The following is an 11,387-nucleotide window of genomic DNA, read 5'->3' as shown; positions in this document are numbered from 1 at the left end:
TTTTCTATTCTATACTTTTAATATTTTAGCTAATTTATTCATTTAAGAATAAAAATAAAATATAAAAAATAAATAATGGAAAGAAAAATAACAATCATAGTAAGTATTTTGATAATTTATCAAATCTAACATAACTAATTATTCTAATCACAACTCAAAACTAATATTAATTGCTCCATTAATCTAATATGAAAAGTTCGGTTAAATCAAATTACAGTATTTATATTTATATTTATTGATAAATTAAACATTTATTTCACTAATATGTATATGTATAATCCTAATATAAACACGTTATACAAATCATTAATTTATACATCATTTATATATAAATTGATTTCTGGTTGTCTCTTCGGAGACATCCGATAAAATTGGAATGATAGAGAGAAGATTAGCATGGCCCCTGCCCAAGGATGACACGCACAAATCGAGAAATGATCCAAATATTTTACAGATTTTTCCAATGAAAAAAAAAATTGATTTCTGGTTTTTAAAATCTAATAAATATTAGAAAAAACTTAATAATATAAAATATAAATAAATGCATAGTAATTTAAATATTTAGAAACAAATTCAAAAAATATATGGTATAATAATGAAATATTTACTTAGTAAGATATAAATTTTAGATATATAAAATTAAATCATAAAAACTAAATACGTAAGAATAAATTAATTAAAAAAAATAAAGCAGAAAAAGAAGAATATCTTCATTCCATGCTTTTAACATTAACAACTTCCAGCCATATATTTGTTTTCTGGATATTAAACATTATAACTGGGCTAGATATTATCTAAATTATTAATTCTGAATTAAGATTTAAATTAATGTAAATATTAAAAATTATAATCTTCAAAGGATTTATATATATAATAATTTTATATATTATTTTTTTTTATAAATTTTAATAGATAATTTATGATTATATATATATATATATTTTGAAATAGTTAAAAAAAAAAGAATTTCCATATTTGATTAGAATTTAATTTTAAATATAATATATGAAATAAAAACTAAAAATTATGAAAAAATTAAATTTAAATATAATACGTAAAATTAAAACTAAAAATTATGAAAGATTTAGTTATTACATTGTTAAATAATCACTATATTCTAATATAATTTTAAATTTATTTGACTTTATTTATTTAAGTGAATTTAATATAAAAAATTATTTAAAAATTTTAACATCAATTTTATAAATGTATATTATTTTATATTGTATTTTTATTTAATTTCAAAATTTTAGTTTGTAATATATATATATATATATATATATATATATATATATATATATATATTATTTATAAAAAATTATTTTATTGTTAAAAAAATTATAGTTAATATTTTTTTATTTAAATTTAATAGTTTTCATAAATGTAAATTGTATGGACAAAATAAAATAATCTAAATTTTAACTTTTTTACCATAACTAAGTTATCAAATTAAGAGTGAGGATATATATCATTGATGGTTATTCATGATTGTGATTAAGGAATACTGGATAATTAATTGTGATTGAAGGAAAATCATGGGAAACCACTTTACTTGGAAGGATTTAGATGCAACCTTCCCTTTTGGGCCATTAACCTGTTTACTTAGATGAGAGTTATTCATGATTGTGATTCAAGGAAAACCAAATAACTATGATGAAAACCACCTTACTTGGAAGGATTTAGATGTAGGCTTCCCTCTTGGGCCATTAACCTGTTTATTTAGGTGAGAGGAAGAGAGACCCTTAGCCAAACACAATCAGTTTTAGGCATACTCTAATTCTAACAAGTGTCTTTGGTAGGACTGGAGTCTTACATCTTTATCATGTCCAATATGTTACCCTGATTGGGGCAAGGAATTGAACTAGTGACTTCGCATCAAGGAATGCCTTAACAGAGCACCCAATCAGAATTCCATGAACATCAACTAATTCATTTTTATTAAATAAAATTTACTTAATTAATTATTATTATTTTATATAAAAATAGAAAAATATAATTTTTTTAATTATTTATATTAATTATTGTTAATAATAATTATAATAACAATAACTAATAGTATTAATAAATTATTAGTATTAATAAATTTATAATTTGGTTAAATAAAAATAAGATATTTATTTAATAAGAATAATAATTAAATATTAAATAGTTATTTAATATTAAATATTATTTAAATAAATATTTTTGTTTGTTTGTCAAGTTGTTTATGATTTTCTAGGCTTGATCTGTGGCTTGAGGAGTCACGACCCAGAGACATTTAAAGCTTTAAAGTCACTCAGGGATCACATCCGGCCTAGGCGACACCAACCCTTAGCTAATTAGATCTTTTAATATGTCTCCTCCTCCTAGCAGAAGCCATAACCACAGGTTTGATCCTTGGCGAGATCTATTCTCAACTGATTGTGTTAGTAAAACTTAACATTTAAATAAATATTATTTAATAAAAACAATTATTTAATATTAAATAATAATAATAATTAATTATTTAGTAAAAATAATTAAATAATATTAAATTAATAAATAATTAAATTTACTAAGTATTAGATAATTTAAATAATATTAATATTAAATAATTTAAATAACCTTATCTCTTAATTTATATAAGTTATAATATTCCAAGCTTTATCAAATTATAAATAGATTAATTTTTTTATTTTAATTATAATATTTTTTTATTAATAGTAATATTATAATTTTAACTAATAAAAATAAATTGAAAATTTATATAATATTAACATAATATATAAAATTAAACCCATAAACAAATAACATTAAACATTAATATTTAATCAATAGGGTGAATTTATAATTTCCTAGACCTAATGTTTTAAATGGATTTATTCTCTATAATGATGTCATCCAAATTCTTAACATTTAGTTATAGATATCGAATTCGAAATAGAATTAAGAAAAATCTTTTAAAAAAATTCAATTCCAGAAATATAGGTAATATACTATTAAAATTGGTTACTATTTCTAATATTCTTTTATAATTTCTTGTATCAAAATTTTTAATATATCTATTTAACTCAGACATATGTTTCGTTTGGTTATTTTATTGATACATATATTTCAAGTCACGGTTTTCAATATTAATAAATTTTCAATAACTTTGAGTGCTTCGTAGGCAGACATATATTTCATTTGGGTTGAATTTGTTCAAGATATAAGGTGGAAGGTTGACTCATGGTTTTCGACACTAAAATTTTCAAGGAATTTGTTCAAGTTATGACATCGAACTATAGATGTTTAATAATTAAAGCGCGTTTTTTTGATGTGGTTCATTTTTTGATGTTGGAAGACGCTCTGTTTAACTTTAAATTTGTCCAAATGTGTCAAATTAACTAGAAATTTCAAATGTGAAGTATCACCATCTGCAATTTTAAATCTTAATTTAATTATTTTAGCACACAATGTCACCATCTGCAACTCTAAACCTTATTTTAATTATTTTAGCGCACAATATCACTATCTGCAACTCTAAACCCTATTTTCATTATTTTACCACACAATGTTAATGGTTTTACTTTATTTAATGAGCAAATTATCGAGTTTGAAAGTTAAATTCTATCCATGATTCCCATAACATTTTGTTAATTTTGAACCCTTCATCATTATAATTAACTATGATGATAGGTAGTTATGTTTAGTCCCAAACACCTTTCATTTAATTATTCATTATATTTACTATGTAAAGTAAATATCCTTTGGTAAACATTTTTTTTTTAAGCAAGCCAGAATTTTTATATTTTAAAAAGTATACATTAAATATACTCATGAGTTCATGATTCGAGTAGTTTGTATCTTTGAGTTGTTTGCACAAAGAAAACATGTGACATGAGTTGTGACGCATGTCTGCTGTACAAATAATAAAACATTAAAGATTAATTATTACAGATTATTATGATGTAAATATTGATAAAATATAAAATATAAAACATTATTTAAACATTAAACATTTAAGGTTAATAAAATATTAATTAATAAAATATGTTGAATAGAATATTAGTTAATAAAACATGTGGAGGGATAATAGAACGTTATTAAAACATTGAATATTAAACATTAATTAATAAAACATTACTAAAATATTAAACAATATTAATTAATAAAATATTAAACAATATTAATTAATAAACAATTAGTTTTCTCTTGGACTTAATTCAGCTCATCTGGCACTGCGTGGCCCTGCTAATATCTCCTGAATGTATAGATGTGCTGGCCATCTGTCTGCCGATATGTTTTTGGCTCTTATGTATCTGCTTTATATTTCCTTAATATAAAATATGCTGATTTTCACTCTGAAAAAAATTAATAAACAATTAAAAATGAATAAAACATTGAATATTAAACATTAATATAGTAATGAAGATTAATAAAATATTATTAAAATATTAAATATAATAAAAAATTAAATATTAATAAAAGATTAAAAATTAATAAAATATTATTAAAACGTTAAAAATTAATAAATCATTATACATTGAATATGATAAAATATCAAACATTAATGAAAAAAATGAAACATTGAACATGAATTAAAGATTAAACATTAATGAAACATAAATGAAACATTATTAAAACATTAAACGTTGATAAAATATTAAATATTCGTAAAACATTGTAGCTAAAAGCATTATAAAATAGAATATTGTGAACATTTAGGAAAAAGAATTTATAAATATTGAATATTGAATAAAAAGATATATAAATATAGAAAACAAAAGATACAGGTTTAAAAGCATTATAAAATAGAATATTGTGAACATTTATGAAAAAGAATTTATAAATATTGAATATTGAATAAAAAGATATATAAATATAGAAAACAAAAGATACAGGTTTAAACATATTTGAAGATATAGTTAAAAACATTGAAATATAAAATATAGATCAAAAATATGAGATTTTTAGATAAAGAATATATATATATAAAATTGAAAAAATTTAACTGAAAAAAAAAAACAAATAGAATTATAAAATTTATGAATATTAGAAATATAAGAAATATTGGAAATATTCCATAAAATATAAATATGGAAAAAAATAATATTTGAACTTTAATAATTAAAGAAATATATATTAAAAATATTTGAAATTTATAATATTGAAAAATATAGATTTTAAATATTGGAAATTTTAGAATAAATGTGACATTTAAAAAATGAAATGTTTTTTTTGAGAATTTAGAAAATATAAAAATATTTAATAAGGAGAATCCCAATAAAGAATATGAAAAATTTTCTTTTAAAAGAAAAAATTAATATTTGATATTAGAAAAAACGAAATGAAAATAAAGATACTTATATATGGAAAATGTAATTTTGAGAATAGAGATATTTATATATGGAATATGTAATTTTTAAATAAATTATTAAAATATATATATGAGTGGACGTAATGGTTAAGAGCATGTGTTTTTTTTAAGATGATCAGGCACTCAGTATTTAGCTCAAAAATTAAAGTTTTCAGAATCGTTCAAAACCTAAATGACCACGTCCATCTTGATGAAATGATCCAACGCAACTCGTTTCACTGAAAACCGAGCTCGTATGAGGAAGATATTGGGTTCTATCCACTTTGCCGAACATAGAAATTTAAAAAAAAATGTACAGTCATTGCACAGTCAGCAGTCCGTACTTTTGTCTTGGCAGGTGACTGTGAAAAGTCAATGATGGTCAACGGTCCAATCAGGTTACGTCAAGTGTCGCGTTGAAGTTGGTTTGCAAGTGTGGTGACATGGCTCATTTTTATTAGTTAGAAATGGACCAATGAGGAGGGGACAAGTGGCAAGCCCAGAGGCCGCCACTTGTCCCTACCCAAATGTTGGGTTCAATTGGCGCACAGTAAAAAATAATGGGCAGGTTGGCAGGCTCGAACCCGTGACCTCGCCCCAACAAATACAATGACTTACCATTATACCACCACCATGGTTCTTAACTGTATATGGTTTCAAGTTATATTTAAACTATATTATGTTTGCAGTTGGGGGTTGGGGGGAGTCAGCCCGCGGGCCAGCTCCCTCCCATGTGAACACACCATAGCGGCTACGATTAATTGTTATCCATAAAACCATGCCAACTCAATTGTAACCGCGACATTTTATATCGCCCATGTGACCTATGCCACGAAGACCGTGAGGCTAAGGCTAACGGTTTACCATTAAAATGCAGATTTGTGCTAATCACGTTTAGTGATTAATTAATCGTGCTTAACATTAACGATAACCAAAATCATTAACACCATATCCAATAAAGGTAAATTTCTTTGATTTTGCCTCAATCTTTGTTCTATTTCCTTTATTAATGTGGACAAAGGCTTCACAACCGAAAGTCTTTAAAAATAAGTAGTTTACCGTTTTACCTATCCATGCATCCTCTAGAATGCCACCATCTGAGGAACTTGAAGTCCCTCTATTTATTACATAAACAACAGTATCTACAACATCTGCCCGAAATTGTAAAGGCAATCCTGCATGCAATCTCATGCACCTTACACACTCCATGATTGTGAACTTTTGGTATAGAAAATACCCAGATGAATTTTTCTTTTATCAAAACCCCAATGGTGGAGAGATCCTTTTTATCGTTGGAATTCAGACGAAGTGGATGTTGGATACCATGGTGAAGATATCGAATAATAACCTCATTGACATGGATTCAACATTTAATGCGAATAAATATGGGATGAGTGTTTTAAGAATGATTGATCTAGCACAATACTTTGATTAGTAATGATTGATAATGATTAATGAGTTGAAGTTGAATTCAAATGTTTTTTGAATGTGATAGTATCAGTTTTACACACTCATGGTGTTTCATGGGTAGTGGCATTACGTAATACATCATAGGACATTTCACTATGATTGGAGCACCTCATACATAGGTGTCACGAAGTTGATAATAGTTGGAAATCTAATGCCTTCATGGTTGATGATGCATTAGCTGAAATCAGTGCTTTAATGTAACTTCAATCTTCTTATTTTACAATACAACTTGTATTTATCACAAAAATAACATGCTTGAAATGATTTGAATGTGGCAGGAGAATCACAAGGTGCAATTTTATCTTGTGTGTTTGGCACGTACATCAAGTATGGTTAAAAAATGTGAATCGATTAGCCAATAGTCCAAAAATAGAAAAAGAGATGTTTAGTGATTTGGGTTTAATTATGAATTATTGTTCCAGTGTTGAAGTGAGCAATGCAATTAATTCTTTCTTCAACAAAATTTTTAATGAGGAGAAGTTCCTAGACTATTTCCACAAGAATTTGGTTGCTGGTGACAAGATTTGTAAGTTGAAAAACTCTTTCTTACATTTCTCTTTTTGGTTTTCATACAGATGAAATATCTTCATTAACCAAACTTTTATGCAATTAGGGTTTTGGGTAAAAAGATGTTGAGATTTTCCACATGCAAATCAGGAGACAAACAATGTTGTGGAGTCATATCATTGTTACCTAAAGACAAAATTTCTATATGATAGAAGAAAGAAATGTTCTCGTAGGATGGATTGGTTGATATATGTTCTTCTAACAAATGTTGAACCCTGTTATCGGTTTAAGGAAATTCTAAAAAAGGAAGGATTTTTGAATAATTACAGGAAAGGGAAACAGTTTGAATCGTCAATGAAAAAGCAAAAATAATTCCAGATAGTGATTGCAACCCTGATGAGAAAATTTCTCATTATTTTTGGGTTACTAAACCTAATAAGAAATATCTTGTCACTTATCATCGCACAAATTTCTTAACTTGTGATTTCCCATGGTTTATTTGTGGAAACATTTGAAATCATGCCATAAAGGTGGGTTGGTTGTCTTCACGTTCAATGGCTTCAAACCAATTACTAAATCATCAAAGCACAATTGATTCATAAAATGACCCTCCTGAGATAAATATAGAGGCAATATTGTATCTTGGTGAAGATGCAAACACATTTTCCATGGATAGTCACAATGTTGATGTAAATGTTGAAGGACTTAAGTTGACCAAAGAGAAGTTATTTTGCTACATAGACCTCATTCGAAAAAGTCCTCCTGCTACTTTGACCAAGATTGAACAGCTGATTGTTTGTTTAAAAAAATGTTAGATGATGCCAACAATCTTCATATTATGGATTATGAATTCAAGTATGGGTTGGGTGATTTTGAGTCATCTTTGAAGAGGAAGAAGAGTTTCTTGAGCCCCAAAAAGAGAAGAAAAACAAGAAAAAAAAATGCAAGATTGGAAATTGACTTGAATATCGCTACAGGTGAAGATGAACCATTTGAGTTTGAACAACTCAACAAGCAAGGTCGCCCTCGCTCCAACAATGCATGGCTTTCCAGGTTTGTTGTGATGCATTTGTTTTCAATTTGATTTTAATATTTATTAGTGTATTACATGTATTTGATGTATTATTGTTTTGTTGAATATGTTCATGTATGTTTGATAGGTGGTCAGGATATGTTTGTTGATTTGTCTAATTTGTTTGAATTGTCATTTAAGGTCAATAAATAACTCCATGCATTTACACTCAGTCTTTCAATACATCGATTATTTTGTATCTTATGGAAGATATATTTCACGAGGTTTTCCATACTTTCATTATGATTGCATACATTGGTGTCTAAACATGAATCTGATATATAAATTGGAATAAAAAAAACGGAAATGTAACAAAAATTGTAGAGGAAATGCAACGAAATTGCAATGAAACATGTAAAACACAATTTTACCATTTTTTTTATAACTGCTCAATGCTAATGGTGATATATTATTGGATAATAATATATATTACAACATCAAAGATTATAGATATTACAACATCAGCAACAGTGAAGGATTGAATATTAGCAAGAACATAGGGGTCAATCAGAATCGGAGAATGAAGGGGGATTTTCATGAATATTGCTGATACAATAATCATTGTGTCCTGCTTCACCAGGACTAATATATCCTCATGTTTCCATAACTTCATTCCAATATTCAAACTCTTTTTTTTCCAGGGTATATGACTTTTTAGATATCCTTATTGGTAGTCATATCATTAGATAGTGAAATATAAGACTGATCTATTTATTCCCACACCGTTCCATGGAAATAATATACTGATCAACCCTTGTTAAGGTTGCCTTTAAGTTTAGGTATTTAAATGGATATTTATTTCAGGTTTGTTTTCCCGAGGCATCCCACCTTGCTTTACATCCTTCTTTTGCGGCAATCTCCAATATTTGAATATCAGCTATGCAAGATGCAATGGTTTGCTGCCTATTCTTGTTGATATACTCTACTACCTCTGACGAACTGACCAACTATTGTTGTTCTTTAATCACCTCTACAAGTATTTCATATTCTACTCTAACGCATAAAATTCTCTCGGAATTACGTTTATAAATTTTAAGAGCTTCCACCCAACTGGCCTAATTTCTTAAATACGATACAAAGGCTCTTAATTGGACATACCCTACATTAGGGTTGGGATTCCATTTCTTGTTAAGGGATACCAGAAAATTATGTTGGTACAATTCACAGTGCAAATATTTTTCTAGATTCATGTAGGCCCTATATGCTTCTATGAAACCATGTTTGTATTCAACCTAGAAAGGCTTATTGTTGATGATATCATTCTTTTTAAACATCAACAATATTTTTTTCAAGTACACGTTGTAATTGGTTGAAGGAGCCCTGCAACTAAGCACATCATCCATTATCTATCTGAGTTGTTTCTTATCATTATCCATCTTGTTCACCTTTCTTTGAAAGTCAACCATTGTGTTTTTATGTTCTCATTCAACTTTGTTTATATATTCTTCCCATGTCTTACAAAGGTCATGAATTAAGTTTTCATGCAAATGGAAAGGTATTAGTTTTCCCTTATAAGAGGGTATACACAAGACTAATTTATCCTTTGCTTCCTCATCCTCTGTTTGCACAACAACTTCTTTGGTCAGTTTGATCTTTGGTTCCCAGTCCTCTGTTAGTTTCATCTATGGTTCCTATTCCTATGTTTGTACAATCGTTCTTTTGTTAGTTTCATCTGTGATTCATGTTCCTATGTTTGCAGAGCTATGCTTTTGGTCAATTTCATCTCTAGCTTCTGGTCCTTTGTTTTCACAACAATATCAAAAGTTTTTTTTTTCCAAGGGATATATTTTCTTGGACCCCTAGAGAAGTTACATCTATGACACCAATGGGTAGGGACTCTACAAATTGGACTAAGAAATTAAATCTCTCAAAAGTTTCTTCTTGTCTCAACTCATCTATTAGGGTTTTAACTTTGATTTGTAGCTCTCTGTTTTTCATATGGAGAATCCTATTCTTCCTTAACAATGAAATATACAGAGGAACATTTGTAGGGGTACTTACTGTTCCAACGTGATTCTTTGTTAATTCTGATGGTGCAGTTGGTTGGTCCTGCTCATCTTCCCCATAAAATTATTGTGGTGCAATTGGTTGATCCTCCTCATGATACCCATACAATTCTTGTGGTGCAGTTGGTTGTTCCTCCTCATTTTTCCCATACAATTATGGTGGTGCAGCCGGTTTGTCCTCCTCATCATCCCCATAAAAGTTTGGTGGTGTAGTTGGTTGGTCCTCCTCACCAACCAATCTCATTTTTTGAGTACAATTCCGGTGGCGCAGTTGGTCGATCCTCCTCATTTTTGGAGGACAATTCTGGTGGTGCAGTTGATTCTTCCTTCACATCATCCCCATACAAAATTGAAATTGAGGCAAGGCTCTCTATTCCATACCAATCGGCTACTCCTTGATTGTACTCATATTCAGAATCAAGAGAGGGAACCTTATCAACTTATTATTTTGTGTCAGCAAGGTGGCCTAATCCTTTTTCCATGAATCCCTGTTGCATGCATCCTTGATCCATGACTGCTTCTTCCATCAATACATCTTGTGGATGCTCTTGAACTTGCGCTTGCTCTTTCTCTTATGTTGTTTCTTCTGTAACAACGGGGAGGTTTTCAGGAACTATAACAAGACGACCTCACTTTCACTTTTTATGCTTGGCTTTTCGCACTACTGTCAAGTGTTTCATGTATGCTCGCAATCTTCTAGTGGCAATTTTACTCCCCTATATTTCTACTTCATCATAATCATCTTGTTCGTCTCCTTTCTGTGGGGATTTAGCAACATAATCCTTAGCAACCCTAGTTTGAACACTAGGTGGCTCGGTTGCCATATGGAAAGGTTTTGTGGGAATTTCTGTAGCTGGGCGGTCATGGGGCGGAGTTGCATCTAGGGGGTCATGGGGCGGAGTTGCAGCTGGGAGGTCATGGGATGGAGTTGCAGCTGGGGGATCATGGGGTAGAGTTGCAGCTGGGAGGTCATGGGGTAGAGTTGTAGCTGCCAGGGCATCCTCTAGCGGGGTAGCAACTTTAGCATGCAATGGCC

At 28.6% G+C, this 11,387-nt stretch overlaps 1 non-coding gene across 1 annotated transcript; it reads left to right on the top strand.

Moving 5' to 3' along the window:
- The first annotated feature begins 346 nt into the window (after positions 1-346).
- Positions 347-449, top strand: LOC149227270 (U6 spliceosomal RNA). The gene has a single exon (XR_016248578.1). It is a non-coding gene; the product is annotated as a U6 spliceosomal RNA (small nuclear RNA).
- The last annotated feature ends 10,938 nt before the right edge of the window (positions 450-11,387 follow it).

This window comes from Pinus tabuliformis, chromosome J (assembly GCF_031772625.1).
Source record: "Pinus tabuliformis cultivar Carrire ecotype Pingquan chromosome J, CPIR1, whole genome shotgun sequence".
NCBI lineage: Eukaryota > Viridiplantae > Streptophyta > Pinopsida > Pinales > Pinaceae > Pinus > Pinus tabuliformis.
This window is presented reverse-complemented; position numbering and strand designations above follow the sequence as displayed.